At 44.2% G+C, this 16,168-nt stretch overlaps 1 protein-coding gene, 1 non-coding gene and 1 pseudogene across 2 annotated transcripts in view; all 3 read right to left on the bottom strand.

The window, feature by feature from the left end:
* The window catches only part of TMEM50A (transmembrane protein 50A), a 40,606-nt gene that overhangs the window by 23,633 nt on the left and 805 nt on the right, over positions 1-16,168 (bottom strand). The gene's annotated exons all lie outside the window — the stretch shown is intronic.
* On the bottom strand, positions 4,642-4,703 carry LOC118143436 (U7 small nuclear RNA). Its single transcript, XR_004727652.1, has one exon. It is a non-coding gene; the product is annotated as a U7 small nuclear RNA (small nuclear RNA).
* Positions 6,456-6,841, bottom strand: LOC144576951 (small ribosomal subunit protein uS14 pseudogene; annotated as a pseudogene).

Raw genomic sequence — 16,168 nt, 5'->3', positions numbered from 1 at the left:
TTCAGAGGTTGCAACTAAAATATCCTGTGAGTGAACAAAAGAGGAGATTTTGGTAACAGACGTGCTGGCCCCTTACAGTGTAGAGCGGATTCTGTCAGATCTCACTAATGATCATGCTTTCTACAGGATAGCAAGTAATGGGTTGAATCACAGCAATAAAAAACTGCCCCCCGCCCCAGCTCTTAGGTACTTTGATTTTAAAAGTGGAGTTTCAAATCGTCTTCTTGATTCCCATGAAAATTTTGATGAAACTTCAGAAAACATGAAAGATTGTTGATAACATGTCCAAATACAAACTAGACTTTGCTCACCTATCTGCATATTCAGCAAATAGTGCAGATGTAAATTTTAGCAAGTTCCATTCAGTCTACAAACGTCTTTTTGTTGTTGTTTTGTTTGTTTTTAACTATGCTATAACAACTACATGCATAGCATCAGTCTACATTTGTCTTACCAAAGAAAAAAAAAAGAATTTACCTGCTAAGTGGCCTGCACACCTGCTATCCAAGACTACTAAAAAGGTCTGTGATTTGCTTTCCTATGATATTGAGGCTTTCACAGTCAAAGTTTTGGGTTGCTTTTCAGTTTCCTCAAAGCATGCAGAGACAGTTAATGAGGTTTTTGACTTTGTCAAAATGGAAGGAAATAGACTCCATCATGTGCCCACAAGATGGCTATCGTTGTTGGCCACAGAAAAGATGTTAAAATGATGGCCTGCCATCAAGTCTTATTTTCAAAATATGGGAAAAGAAGAGTGTTCTCCGTGGGGTGCGGTGGCTCACACCTGTAATCCCAGCACTTTGGGAGGCGGAGGCGGGCGGATCACCAGGTCAGAAGTTTGAGACCACCAGCCTGACCAACATGGTGAAACCCGGTCTCTACTAAAAATGCAAAAATATTAGCCAGGCGTGGTGGCACATGCCTGTAATCCCAGCTACTCGAGAGGCTGAGGCAGGGGAATTGTTTGAACCAGGGAAGTGGAGGTTGCAGTGAGCCAAGATCACACCACTGCACTGCAGCCTGGGTGACAGAGTGAAACTCTATCTCAAAAAAAAAAAATTTAAAAAAGGAGTGTTCTTCTCTAATTTGGAAATACATCAGGGATGAGAATTAAGGAAAAGATTACAGTACAATAGAAATATATATATGCTTTTTGTCCAGAACTGCTTGATGATCTTTGAAGAAGCTATAAGGAGCCTAGAAAAGGATAAACTAACTGCACCTGAGTTACATGATATTATGTGTAAGTTGTGACAAAAACTCATACAGTGAAAAGATGACTCATTCTTTGGAAAGAAGACTGTTTTAGAACTAAAAAAAATGTCACCAGAAAAGGACAACCAAATTAAACTGGATCTTCTTGATTTCTTTACAAGAACTGTAACTTTTTTTTTTTTTGAAACGGAGTTTCGCTCTTGTTACCCAGGCTGGAGTGCAATGGCACGATCTCGGCTCACCGCAACCTCCGCCTCCTGGGTTCAAGCAATTCTCCTGCCTCAGCCTCCCAAGTAGCTGGGACTACAGGCACGTGCCACCATGCCCAGCTAGTTTTTGTATTTTTAGTAGAGACGGGTTTTCACCATGTGACCAGGATGGTCTCGATCTCTTGACCTTGTGATCCACCCGTCTCGGCCTTCCAAAGTGCTGGGATTATAGGCATGAGCCACCACCGCACCGGGCCAACTTTTTTTTTTTTTTTTTTTTTTTTTTGGAAACAGAGTCTCACTCTTTCACCCAGGCCTGGAGTGCAGTGGCGCAATCTCGGATCACTGCAACCTTCCCCCCTGGGTTCAGGCGATTCTTCTGCCTCTGCCTCCAGAGTAGCTGGGATTACAGGTGCCCACCACTATGCCCAGCTAATTTTTGTACTTTTTTTTTTTTTTGAGACAGTCTCACTCTGTTGCCAGGCTGGAGTGCAGTGGGTGATCTCAGCTCACTATAACCTCCACCTCCCTGGTTCCAGCAATTTTCCCGCCACAGCCTCCCAAGTAGCTGGGACTACAGGCACACATAACCACGCCCAGCTAATTTTTGTATTTTTAGTAGAGACAGAGTTTCACCATGTTGGCCAGAATGGTCTCAGATCTCCTAACCTCATGATCACCGGCCTTGGCATCCCAAAGTGCTGGAATTACAGGCGTAAGCCACTGTGCCCAGCCTAATTTTTGTACTTTTAGTAGAGACAAGGTTTTGCCATATTGGCCAGGCTGGCCTCAAACTCCTGACCTCAGGTAATCTGCTTGCCTTGGCCTCCCAAAGTGCTGAGATTACAGGCGTGACCCGCTGCGGCTGGCGGAACTGTAACTTTTTTGTAATCCAGTTTTGGTTTTACAAGTTCAAATTACATCCGTGCTTTAACACCATTTTCCCTGAGAAGAAGTTTAACTTACAGTAACATTCAATGTGCTTCAGAATGTGTAAAAATGATGGATGTTTTAGACATAGATAACCTCTACGATGTTATAGATGTAAAGGACCTGAATGGTAAATAGCTGGGTTACCCAAACGAGCCTGTAGATTCAAAAATGGATGGACATTTTTGGGGAGCTGGAAAGAATTCCTACCAGTCTAAACCCGCTGTTGCTAGTAAACTAAATCCTAAGTATTCTGTGCTCAAATGTTTTTGTTGAGAGTATATTTAGATTGATGTCATCACATTGTACCGACACCAGGAATCAGTGTAATATGGGCTTGATAAGAACACAGCTGCAAGTCAAAGAGAATTTTACATTTGACTGTATTCAGTTTTACCACTACATAAAAGAAAAGAAAGATGTCCGAAAGGCTGCAGGAAGTTCAGAGAAGTATTATTGGAAAAGGAAACAGGAAGAGTAAAAATATCCTACTGTATCATGAGACAGAAACTTGCCACTGTTACTTTTTATTAAATGCAGTATCTTTTTAGTGAATCTTATTTTTTGTATCTTAAGAATATAGAATAATATAGCCTACAAAATCTAAATATTCAATAGAATTTTTAAAAGTTAATTAACTGGTATATCAGAGGACAGAAATACATAATAAAACTGTTACGTATTTCTTATACATTATTTATTTAGTCCTGTTATTACTAGATGTCACTTTTAACTAGTCATATTGTTTTGTCTAAATTGCATTTATGTAACTGAAAAATAATATAACCTATATACTTTCAAGTAAACACCTCTAATATTTTTATGTTAAAATAACATTGTATTACTATTATAATACAATTAATTATGGTGTGTTTGTTTCGGCTTTCTCCCAGATTTGGAGCTTGGATTGTGTCCCTACAGTCTCAGTCTTTGTGTCCTTAATTATGAGTATTTTTTGGGTTTTTGGTTGTTTTTGAGACAGAGTATATTAGTTTGTTCTCACACTACTTTAAAAAAATACCTGAGGCCAAGCATGGTGGCTCACACCTGTAATCCCAGTACTTTGGGAGGCCAAGGCAGGTAGATCACTTGAGGTCAGGAGTTCGAGACCAGCTTGGCCAACGTGGCGAAAACCTGTCTCTACTAAAAATAAAAAACTTAGCTGGGTATGGTGGTGGTGCCTGTAATCCGAGCTACTTGGGAGGCCAAGGCACAAGAATCAGTTAAACCTGGTAGGTAAAGGTTGCAGTGAACCAAGTTCATGCCACCACTCCAGCCTGGATGACAGAGGGAGACTCAGTCTTTTTTTTTTTTTTTTGAGATGGAGTCTCGCTCTGTCGCCAGGCTGGAGTACAATGGCTCAATCTCTGCTCACTGCACCTCCACCTTCCGGGTTCAAGCATTTCTCCTGCCTCAGCCTCTTGAGTAGCTGGGACTATAGGCGTGCACCTCCATGCCCAGCTAATTTTTGTATTTTTTTTTTTTTTGAGATGGAGTTTCGCTCTTGTTACCCAGGCTCGAGTGCAATGGCACGATCTTGGCTCACCGCAACCTCCTCCTGGGTTCAAGCAATTCTTCTGCCTCAGCCTCCCGAGTAGCTGGGACCACAGGCGCGCACCACCATGCCCAGCTAATTTTTTTAGTTTTAGTAGAGACGGGGTTTCACCTTGTTGACCAGGATGGTCTCGATCTCTTGACCTTGTGATCCACCCGCCTCAGCCTCCCAAAGTGCTGGGATTATAGGCGTGCGCTACCGCGCCCAGCCAATTTTTGTATTTTTTAGTAGAGATGGGGTTTCACCATGTTGGCCAGGATGGTCTCCATCTCTTGACCTTGTGATCTGCCTGCCTTGGCCTCCCAAAGTCCTGGGATTACAGGCGTGAGCCACCGTACCTGGACGACTCTGTCTTTAAAAAACAAAAACAAAAACAAAAACAAAAACAAAAACAAAAAATGGAGACTGAGTAATTTATAAAGGAAAGAGGTTTAATTGACGCACAGTTTGTTTGTTTGTTTGTTTTTTAAAAGATGGGGTTTCACAATGTTGGCCAGGCTGGTCTTGAACTCTTGACTTCAGGTGATCCACCCACCTCGGCCTCCCAAAGTGCTAGGATTACAGGTGTGAGCCACTGTGCCCGGCCTGGCGCACACTTTTGCATGGCTGGGGAGGCCTCAGAAAACACAATCATGGCAGAAGGCAATGGGGAAGCAAGCTTGGACCTTCTCACAGGGTGGCAGGAGAGAGTATATGTGAGAATGAGGAAGTGCCACTTTTTTTTTTAGGGGAAGGGGCTTTCCGGCAAAAACTGGAAAGGCTGCTAGACAAATTCTAAAAGAGCTGTAACACTGGAAGTGACACATTTTAAAACCATTAGCTCTGTGAGAACTCACTCACTGTGATGAGAATAGTGTGATAACCTGCTTTTTCCTAGCTAAAACTCTCTCTCTTTCTCAGACTGAGAGCTGTTCAGGCTTCATGTTAGCTTCTTGAGCCAGACAGACTGCATCTTAGCTTCTTCATTTCAGTTATTTTCTCACCATAAAATATGTAACTGTAGTATGTATCTGGGGCAGGCTGACACTGGGCACCTCCAGGAATGCATTTGTTGATAAGAGGCCGAGTTACGTGGTACGAGCAGAGCCTGGGAATGCAGGTGCTGTCGAGTGCCCAGAGCCCCCATTATCTATAAGTTGTATGTCTTTTATGACAGCTTTTCCCCTTGCACCTGGCACTGTTTTATTTCTCATGTTTTATTTTATCTTTTAACTTTTTGCTTACTCTGCTTCTGTGAAAAAATTGCTTCAGCTAGGTTCTCCCTCCCCTTTTAAAACAAGGGTATAAAAGACCACCTTTTTTTTAGGGGCCAAGATAATTTTGGGCATTAGTTGCCTCTTGGTCACCAGCATAATAAAGGACTCAGAATTCAATCTCAGAGTGTGGCACATTCCTTAACTCGCTGGGGTACAACAACAGCATGTGGGAAACCACCCCCATGATCCAATCACTTCCCACCAGCTCTCTCCCTAAACACCTGGGGATTACAAGATGAGATTTGGATGCAGACACAAAGCCTAACCACATCACAGAGTATTGCTCTGTCACCCAGGCTAGAATGCATGATCATGGCTCACTGCAGCCTTGAACTTCTGGGCTCAAGCAATCCTCCTGCCTCAGCCTCCTGAATGGCTGGGACAACAGGCCCATGCCACCATGCTCAGCTAATTAAAAATTTTTTTTGTAGAGACAAGGTCTCACTAGGTTTCTTAGGCTGGTCTTGAACTTCTGGGCTCAAGTGTTCCTCCTGCCTCAAATTCCCAAAGGGATGGGATTATAGACATGTGCCACTGCACAAGCCTGGTCCTTGTTTTCAGCAGACTTTCTTTGGGCTTTACACCCCCACTACCCAGTTCTAATTATTCTTGGCTGAAGAGAACTACCAAATAATTTCTTCTAGCTGAGGGGATGAGGAAGGCCTTGTAGGCTAAATTGGGTCTTAACAGACAGAAGGAAAGGATTTCTAAAAAAACAGTATTAGGAGAGGATAAGAATTGAAGAAGTGTAGACATGTTAAGCGAAAAATGGATTTGATCTGAAAGGTCAGTTGAAATCAGTTCATAGGGCATTTTGGGTACCCAGTCTGAGTTCGGAGCAAACTTCCTTATAATCCACTTGCACAGGAGTGTGAAATGATATGAGCTGACCTTAGGAAGATTATTTTGGTATCATTTATTAGGATGTATTGAAGTAGGATTTTTTTTTTTTTTTTTTTTTAAGACAGAGTCTCACTCTGTCACCCAGGCTGGAGTTCAGTGGTGTTATCTTGGCTCATTGCAACCTCTGCCTCCCTGGTTCAAGTGATTCTTCTGCCTTTGCCTCCCAAGTAGTTGGGATTACAGGCATGCACCACCACACCTGGCTAATTTTTGTATTTTTAGTAGAGACGGGGTTTCACCATGTTGGCCAGGTTGCTTTCAAACTACCGACCTCAAGTGATCCACCCGCCTCGGCCTCCCAAAGTACTGGGATTACAGGCACAAGCTACCATGCCTGACCTGAAGTAGGATTTGACTAGTGTTATGAAGAGCCTCTTAAGGGACTTCTTTTTTTAAAAATGTTTATTTTATATACAAAGAACTATCATGGTTTTTCATGGTAGATGTCTTGGATAATCCTTTGAAGATCATTTAGTCCAACTTAATGAAACCTATATCCTTCGCGTACTGACGGAAACACTGGCGGCACATATTGAGATCGTATTTCCAGATCAAACTGTGTCAGTTTGAACAGACTTGACAAGAGCTAGAACCCTGGCCGAATTTTCAAGGGTGGCTCCAGTACAGGTGCTGGTGACTCATCTTGCTCTCAGAAAGGCAACGAGGTAAAAGGCACTTTTTTTTTTTTTTTTAGGTGGAGTCTAGCTCTGCTGCCCAGGCTGGAGTGCAATGGTGTGATCTCAGCTCGCTGCAACCTCCACTTCCAGGGTTCAAATGATTCTCCTGCTTCAGCCTCCCGAGTAGCTGGGACTACAAGCATGCATCACCATATCCGGCTAATTTTTGTATTTTTAGTAGAGACAAGGTATTGCCATGTTGGCCAGGCTGGTCTTGAACTCCTGACCTCAGGGGATCCACCTGCCTCAGCCTCCCAAAGTGCTGGGATTATAGGTGCAAGCCACCGCTCCCAGCCAGCCTTAAGGAATTTTTTTAAAGGTGCAGGCAAGAGGTTTTAAGGAAGCCATGGGGTCCTGACAGAATGGGATGACATCGCATTGGACATACAGAGAGGAATAGGTTTGGTGAGGAGAGTAGATGTTGAAGTTAGCTTTGCACAAGTTGAAGTCTTCAAACAGCGAGAGCTGGAGGTCTAGCTCTTGGTGAAAAGGAGAGCGTAAAGGTACAGGGGCCACACACACTGGCTCATGCCTGCAATCCCAGCTGTTGGTGAGACCAACTTCGAAGATTACTTGAGCCCAGGAGGTTGAGACCAGCCTAGGCAACATAGTGAAACTTTTATAGAAAACACAAAAAATTGTACGGGTACGGTGGCTCATGCCTGTAATCCCAGCACTTTGGGAGTCCGAGGTGGGTGGATCACGAGGTCAGGAGTTCAAGACCAGTCTGGCCAACATGGTGAAACCCCATCTCTATTAAAAAAAAAAAAAAGAAAGAAAATACAAAAAATAGCCCAGTGTAGTGGTGTCCTCCTGTGGTCCCAGCTTCACAGGAGGCTACAGTGGGAGGATCGCTTGAGCCTGGGAGGTCAGGGCTGGAGGCACTAAGAAGGTTAAAAACAGAAAAAATGTTGGTATTTAGGAATTCACTGGTGATCACCTTTAAGAGAATGGTTTTACCAAAAGATTAATGACAGGTATTTAAAGTTGTCATAAAGACCTTCTCACACACCCACAATGCCCATCTTAATTAATTTTCATATGTATTTAAATTAAAAATACAAAAATTAGCTGGGCTTTGGTGGCACATGCCTGTAATCCTAGCTACCCAGGAGGCTGAGATGAAAGAATCGCTTGAACCTGGGAGGCAGAGGTTGCAGTGAGCCAAGATCGTATCACTGCACTCCGGCCTGGGTGACAGAAGACTCAGTCTCAAAAACTAAAAGCATTAGCTTTAGAGCTAACCATATCTGAGTTGAATGCTCTGGTTTGGGGACCTAAGAGGTTCTAATACTGAACAAATGATTTACCCTTTCCAAGCTGCGGTTTTCTCAGCACCTCAGTCATCAAGGATGTGATAAGAATGACATGAGATATAGGGAGGTTTCTGCAGAATTCCTGGCACCTAGAAAATAATCGATGAATATCGTTGAGTGAATGAACATGACCTAGGTCCAAAAGCAGGATGGAATCATACAAGGAAGAGATCTCTGGAGGAGGTAAGACCTTGGAATATATGTAAAGTGCAAGAGGAGGAGTTACAGAGACACTACGGAGAAAGAGTGAAGCAGAGTAGTTACAAACGTGGGCTTTGGAGACAGCCAAAGCAGGGTTCGTATATCAGCCCTGCCACTTAATAGTAGAGTGACTCCAGGAAGTCACCTCATTCTAAACCTGTGGACAGAAAAAAAATGGAAACAAAAATGGCAAACTTTAAAAATTCTGTAAAATACATATAACCTAAAATTTACCATTTGAACAATTTTTAAGCGACTAGTTCTGTGGAACCAAGTGTATTCACATTGTCGTGCGACCATCACCAGCAGCCATCGTCATGTGTATATGGATGTCAGTTACACTGGTTATTTTTTTTTCTTTTAATTTAGATTTGTGGAAAAAATGGATAGTACAGAAAGTTCCCGTATTAACCCCTCCATTACCTCTGTAATTAACATCTTTCATTATTGTGGTATATTCGTTACAATTACTGGACTAGTATGATACATTATTATTAACTGACATCCACAAAGTATTCAGATTTCTTTAGTTTTTTTGCATAACGTCTTTTTCTGTTCCAGGATCCCATCCAGAATATATTACATTTAGTTGTTATGTCTCCTTAGTCTCCCCTTGGCTGTATCAGTTTTGCATAGTTTCTACTTTTTTTTTTTTCTTCAGTGTTTTTGTTTTTATCTACTTTTGTTTTTATCTACCTTGTGATCCACCCACCTCAGCCTCCCAAAGTGCAGGGATTACAGGCGTGAGCCACCGCGCCTGGCGGGATTTTCTTTTCTATCACATTGTCAGGCTGCAAATTTTCTTCTGAACTTTTATGCTCTGCTCCCCTTATAAAACTGAATGGCTTTAACAGCACCCAAGTCACCTCTTGAATGCTTTGCTGCTTAGAAATTTCTCCCACCAGATACTCTAAATCATCTCTCTCTAGGGCAGGGGCAAAATGCTGCCAGTATCTTTGCTAAAACATAACAAGAGTCACCCCTTTGCTCCAGTTCCCAACAAGTTCCTAATTTCTGTCTGAGACCACTTCAGCCTGGACTTCATTGTCCATAGCACTATCAGCATTTTGGGCAAAGCCATTTAACAAGTCTCTTGAAAGTTCCAAACTTTCCTGCATTTGCCTGTCTTCTGAGCCCTCCAGTCGGTTCCAACCTCAACTGTCACTCAGTTCCAAAGTCACTGCCACATTTTTGGGTATCTACAGCAGCACCCTATGCTACTGGTACCAATTTAGCCATTGAAGTAGTTGGAGAACAGAAGTAACAGACTCTGGTTTACATTGTAAAAGCTTTTCTGTGGCTGCCTTGTGGAGAAAATATATGGGAATGAAGCTCCAAGATGAAGCAGGGAGACAGTTGCAGTGGTTAGTGTGAGAAATGATGGCTCGCACTGAAGTGATAGCCTGGAGGTTTGTGTGTGCACATGCACGTGTATGTGTTTTAAGGTAGTAGGCCCAACAGATACTGTCCACACTGATTTTTTTTTTTTTTTGAGACAGAGTCTCGCTCTGTTACACAGACTGGGATGCAGTGGCACAGTCTTGGCTCACCACAACCTCCACCTCCCAGGTTCACATGATTCTTGTGCCTCAGCCTCCTGAGTAATTGGAATTAGAGGTGTGTGCCACTGTGCCTGGCTATATTTTTATATTTTTAGTAGAGATTGGGTTTTGCCATGTTGGCCAGGCTGGTCTTGAACTCCTGGCCTCAAGCAATCCTCCCACCTTAGCCTCCCAAAGTGCTGGGATTATAGGTGTGAGTCACCACGCCCAGCTGCAATGGATTAATTTTTAATCATAAAATGACACATAAAAACTGAACACTGGGCTGGGTGCGGTGGCTCACTCCTGTAATATCAGAACTTTGGGATGCCGAGGCAGGTGGATCACCCGAGGTCAGGAGTTCAAGACCAGCCTGACCAACATGGAGAAAACCAGTCTCTACTAAAAGTACAAAATTAGATGGGCATGGTGGCACATGCCTGTAACCCCAGCTACTCTGGAGGCGGAGGCAGGAGAATCACTTGAACCCTGGAGGCAGAGGTTGCAGTGAGCCGTGATCATGGCACTGCACTCTAGCCTGGGCGAAAAGAGTGGGACTCCATCTCAAAAATAAATAAACAAATAAATATAAAAATAAAAAAGCAAATAAGGCCAGGCATAGTGGCTCATGCCTGTAATCCCAGCACTTTGGGAGGCCATGGCCTCAATCCCAGACTTGAGGTCAGGTGTTTGAGATCAGCCTGGCCAACAAGGTGAAACCCCATCTCTACTAAAACTAGAAAAAATTAGCCAGGCTTGGTGGTGGGCGCCTGTAATCCCAGCTACTCAAGAGGCTGAGGCAGAAGTTGCAGTGAGCCGAGACAGTGCTATTCTACTCCAGCCTGGGCAACAGAGTGAGACTCCATCTCAAAAAAAAAAAAAAAAACAAAAGGAAGACTGTCTCTCACACACACACACACACACACAAATTCTGTATGTGTGTATATTTGACAGATTTTGAAGAAAGCTGCAGAAGGGCACTTGTTAAAATGTTAGCTAGCATTGGTTATCTATAAGATATGAGGAAGAAGGATGGAGACCTCCTTTAGAGGATTCTGTACTTACAGGGAATGACTTAGCTTTTATACATCTCTGGATTCCCTTACCTTAAAAAAAAAATTAGTTTTGTCATTAAAATTAACAAAAATATTAACTTTGGTAGGTAAAGGATGACTAAATTTTTCTTTTCTTTTTTTTAAAGATGGGGTTTCACCATGATGGCCAGGCTGGTCTTGAACTCCTGACCTCGGGTGATCCACCCACCTCAGCCTCCCAAAGTGCTAAGATTATAGGTGTGAGCCACCACTCCTGGCTAAATTTTTCTTTTTTTTTTTTTGAGATGGAGTTTCGCTGTTGTTACCCAGACTGGAGTGCAATGGCACCACCTCGGCTCACTGCAACCTCCGCCTCCTGGGTTCAAGCAATTCTCCTGCCTCAGCCTCCCGAGTAGCTAGGACTACAGGCACGCACCACCATGCCCAGCTAATTTTTGTATTTTTAGTAGAGACAGGGTTTCACCTTGTTGACCAGGATGGTCTCGATCTCTTGACCTCGTGATCCACCCGCCTTGGCCTCCCAAAGTGCTGGGATTACAGGCGTGAGCCACCGCGCCCAGCTGACTAAATTTTTCTTAACCTACCCAAAAGCACCTCATACAATAAATCAATAAATCAATAAAACAGAAGGGAAGGAGGAACAGGTTTAGTTAAGTGTGTTTAGTAGCCATGAAAAGATAACCATTAATGGCAATGATGAAACACTATAGAACCTTTAAAAACACTGGATGGGAGGGAAAAAGACACTTGATCAAGGTGGCAAAATAAAATGGGAAAAAGTGAAAAAAGCGAAGTCTATAATAAATAATAGACACCAATAAAAGGGATAAGGTGAACATTGCAGTTGTTCCAATAATTGCAAAAATGTCGAATTTACCTATCAAAGAAAAATAACTTCATACTGGCTGTAAAACTCAGCTAGCTGTGATTCATCTAACTCAGCTAAGAGATGTTGTTCACCTGCTAAAACACTTAAAACAGAGTGAACATCTAGGCTGGCTGTGGTGGCTCATGCCTGTAATCCCAGCGCTTTTCGAGGCCAAGACAGGCAGATCACCTACGGTCAGGAGTTAGAGACCAGCCTGGCCAACATGGTGAAACCCCATGTCTACTAAAAATACCAAAATTAGCTGGGTAATCCCAGCTACTCGGGAGGCTGACACAGAAGAATCACTTGAACCCAGCAGGCAGAGGTTGCACTGAGCCAAGATCGTGCCATTGCACTCCAGCCTGGGTGACAGAACAAGACTCTGTACAAAAAACAAAACAAAACAAAACAACCAAAGTGAACATCTAACAACAAAAATGTTATTCACAATCTACAAATATTGTTAAAATATTTCAGAATATGGCCGGGCGTAGTGACTCACGTCTGTAATCCAAGCACTTCGGAGGCCAAGGCAGGAGGATCACCTGAGGGCAGGAGTTCAAGACCTGCCTGACCAACATGGTGAAACCCTGTTTAAAAAAAAATTTTTTTCAGAATATATCTAACAAGACATGTGCAAGATATGTATGAAAAATGCTATAGGAGGCAGGCGCAGTGGTTCACGCCTGTATTCCCAGCACTTTGGGAGGCCAAGGTGGGTGGATCACTTAAGGTTAGGAGTTAGAGACCAGCCTGACCAATATAGTGAAAACCCATCTGTACAAAAATATGAAAATTAGCTGGGTATGGTGGCGTGCTCTTGTAGTTCCAGCTTCTTAGAAGGCTGAGTCAGGAGAATTGCTTGAACTTGGGGGATGGAAGTTGCAGTGAGCTGAGATCATGATGCTGCACTGCAGTCTGGGAGAGGTGCAGCCTGGGAGGCACAGCAATACTCCGGTCTCAGAAAAGAAAAAAAGAAAAATGCTATAGGGCTGGGTGCGGTGGCCCATGCCTATAATCCCATCACTTGGGAAGCTTGAAGTGGGAGGATCCCTTGAGCCTAGGAGACCCTTTCTCTACAAAAACTTAATAAAATTAGCTAGGCGTAGTGGTACAGGCCTGTGGTCACAGCTCCTCAGGCACTTGAGGTGGGAGCATCACTTCAGCTGGAGAAGGTGAGGCTGCAGTGAGCTGTGACTGTAGCATTGCACTCCAGGCAAAGAAGCAAGACCCTGTCTCAAAAAAAATAAATAAATAAAACTATGTATTCTGATTGTTTTATTTTCCTATTTCTGTGGTGATAAATAACCACAATCTTAGTGGCTTAAAGCAACTCAAATTTAATATCTCATTGTTCTTTTTTCCTTTTTTTTGAGACGGCATTTTGCTCTGGTTGCCCAAGCTGGTTAAATCAAGGTGTCAGCCACATTTTGTTTCTTTTTGCAGGCTCTGTGGAAGAGCCCCAAAACTTTTGTATCCAGGTGTTGGCCAAATTCAGTTCTATAATGTAGGATCGAGGTCTGTTTCCTGGAGATCAGCTGTAAGCCACCATTAGCTCCTAAAGTTCTCTCTTTGCCCTTGCACAAAAGCTCCTACATTTCAGAGGCAGCAACAGGAATTCTTCTCATGCTTTGACTCCCTCCTGAGATTAGATTGGGTCCACCCAGATACTTCAGGATAATCTCATCTCCAGGTCCTTAACCTTAATTACATCTGTATAATTCCTTTTGCCACCCTAAGGTAACATATTCACAGGCTCCAGGAAATTAAGGCATGGACACGTTTGGGAGGCCATTGGTTTGCTTACCATAATGAAGGACATAAACAAAAAAAGGACTTAAATGGCACATTTAAAACTTGTCACATTCGGCTGGACACAGTGGCCCATGCTTGTAATCCCAGCACTTTGGGAGGCCAAGGTGGGTGGATCACCTAAAATCAGGAGTTAGAGACCAGCCTGGCCAACATGGCAAAACCCTATCTATACTAAAAATACAAAAATTAGCCAGACATGGTGGCACACAGCTATAATCCCAGCTACTCAGAAGGCTGAGGAAAGAAAATTGCTTGAACCCGGGAGGCGGAGGTTGCGTGAGCCAAGATCGCACCATTGCATTCTAGCCTGGGCAACAGAGCAAGACTCTGTCTCAAAAGAAAAAAAAAGGGGGGGGGGGACTGGGCACAGTGGCTCATGCCTGTAATCCCAGCACTTTGGGAGGCCAAGGCGGGCAGATCATGAGGTCAAGAGATCGAGACCATCCTGGCCAACATGGTGAAACCCTGTCTCTACTAAAATACAAAAATTAGCTGGGCATCATGGCACTTGCTTGTAGTCCCAGCTACTCTGGATGCTGAGGCAGAATTGCTGGAACCTGGGAGTTGGAGGTTGCAGTGAGCTGAGATCATGCCACTGCACTCCAGCCTGGTGCCTGGCAACAGAGCAAGACTCTATCTCAAAAAAAAAAAAAGGAAGGTGAGATCCTTTGCAGACTTTAACTCAGGTAGACTGTGTATGTTTTTGAGACAAATACACCAGCATTCTGCACCAAGGCAAAGTAATGTTTCCCACTGTTTCCAAAATCCTGTTAATATCCAGGATTTGCTGGGCACAGGGGCTCATCCCTGTAATCCCAGCACTTTGGGAGGCTGAGGCAGGCAAATCCTTTGAAGTCAGGAGTTTGAGACCAGCCTGGCCAACGTGGCAAAAGCCTGTTTTTATTAAAAATACAAAAATTAGCAGGGCTTAGTGATGCATGTCTGTAACCCCAGCTACTTGGGACATTGAGGCACAAGAATCGCTTGAACCTGGTATACAGAGATTGCAGTAAGCCCGAGATTGCATCACTGCACTCCAGCCTGGGCACCAGAACGAGACTGTCTTAAAAAAAAAACAAAAAAAAAAAACACCAGGGTTTTTCTGGTCACCATTTTTTAAGCACACATTTGACTGATACTGTGAACTGTCTACAGAGACTCCTTCCATCCTTTCCTATTCATAACCATGTGCAAGCCCAGACCCAGAAAGTCTAAAGTCCTGCCTGCCTTGGCTGATCCCACCCCACCCCACCCCCTTCTTTTCAAGGACCTGTCTCCTTGGCCCCAACTGTTGTGGGAATTGACAGCAAGGCCTCCAGGCCTCTCAAAACTCCCGACATCTGATGTCAATTAGGCCAGCACTCCTTTCCACATTCTTATCTAATCATCCCCACTTGTCCAGTTCACCTGTTAGGCCAAGATATCTTAGCAAAATTATCTGCCACACTTTTCATTATATACTGCAAAAATCCAGGGCTTTGCGGTTGGGATTCTTACACAGGAGCCAGGCCCACGGCCTGTAGGCTTTTTATCCAGACAACTTACCTAACAGTCCTGGGCTGGCCCTCATGACTAACGCACAGCAGCAGCTGCCGCCCTAACACTCTTAAAATCCCTCAAAATCACAGGCTATGCCCCATTTACCCTCCAGCTCTCACAGCCTCCAAAGTTTTCTCTTTACACACTTATTTTCAGCCCCTCGTCCTCTCCACTTTTATGCAGTCGCCCCTACTACTTAAACCGCACCTCAAAAAGTCTGTTTCTATTATCTTCTGTCTAACCGTGCTCAAATTCACTACACATTTACTGTTACATGCCCTGCTTTTGTTTAAGTTGCCAGCTTACACTTTTCCTCCAGGCAATTACAGCTAATATTTCACTCTTTTTTTTTTTTTTTGAGACGGAGTTTCGCTCTTGTTACCCAGGCTGGAGTGCAATGGCGCGATCTCGGCTCACCGCAACCTCTGTCTCCTGGGTTCAGGCAATTCTCCTGCCTCAGCCTCCTGAGTAGCTGGGATTACAGGCACGCACCACCGTGCCCAGCTAATTTTTTGTATTTTTAGTAGAGACGGGGTTTCACCATGTTGACCAGGATGGTCTCGACCTCTTGACGTCGTGATCCACCCGCCTCGGCCTCCCAAAGTGCTGGGATTACAGGCGTGAGCCACCGCTCCCGGCCCTGTTTACACTCTTACACCAAACAGTTTTTGGAAGAGATAATCTCAGACTTCATTCTTTCTCCTAGATTAAAGATCAATTGTCTTTGTTTTGTCTCGAGCTAGTCGAAACGTAAGTAAAACACCTTTTCCACGTTAATACTGCATTCTCAGGGATCTTGGGGTGTCCCGGGAGGGCGCGGTCTTCTTCCTGGAGGGGTGTGGATGCAGGGATGTGGGCGCCTTCTCCCGGCGCGGCGGGACCAGGACAGGAAGAAGCCAAGAAGGGTACGGGGACGCTCAGCCCGAATCTGCGGCTTGCCGGTAGGTGGCGGCTACGACCCAGTGGGCACAAGCCACTCAGACCGCCAGGGCTCCAAGCCCTCTCCAGCCTGCAGCCATTCCTCTCCCAGCCCCACCACCCCCTGCCGGGGACTAACATTCAGCACCGCCGGGGCAGTGAGGCCAGAG

The sequence above is a fragment of the Callithrix jacchus genome, chromosome 7 (genome assembly GCF_049354715.1).
Source record: "Callithrix jacchus isolate 240 chromosome 7, calJac240_pri, whole genome shotgun sequence".
Classification (NCBI taxonomy): domain Eukaryota; kingdom Metazoa; phylum Chordata; class Mammalia; order Primates; family Cebidae; genus Callithrix; species Callithrix jacchus.
Note: the sequence above shows the minus strand (reverse complement) of the source record. Positions and strands in the feature narration are given on the sequence as shown.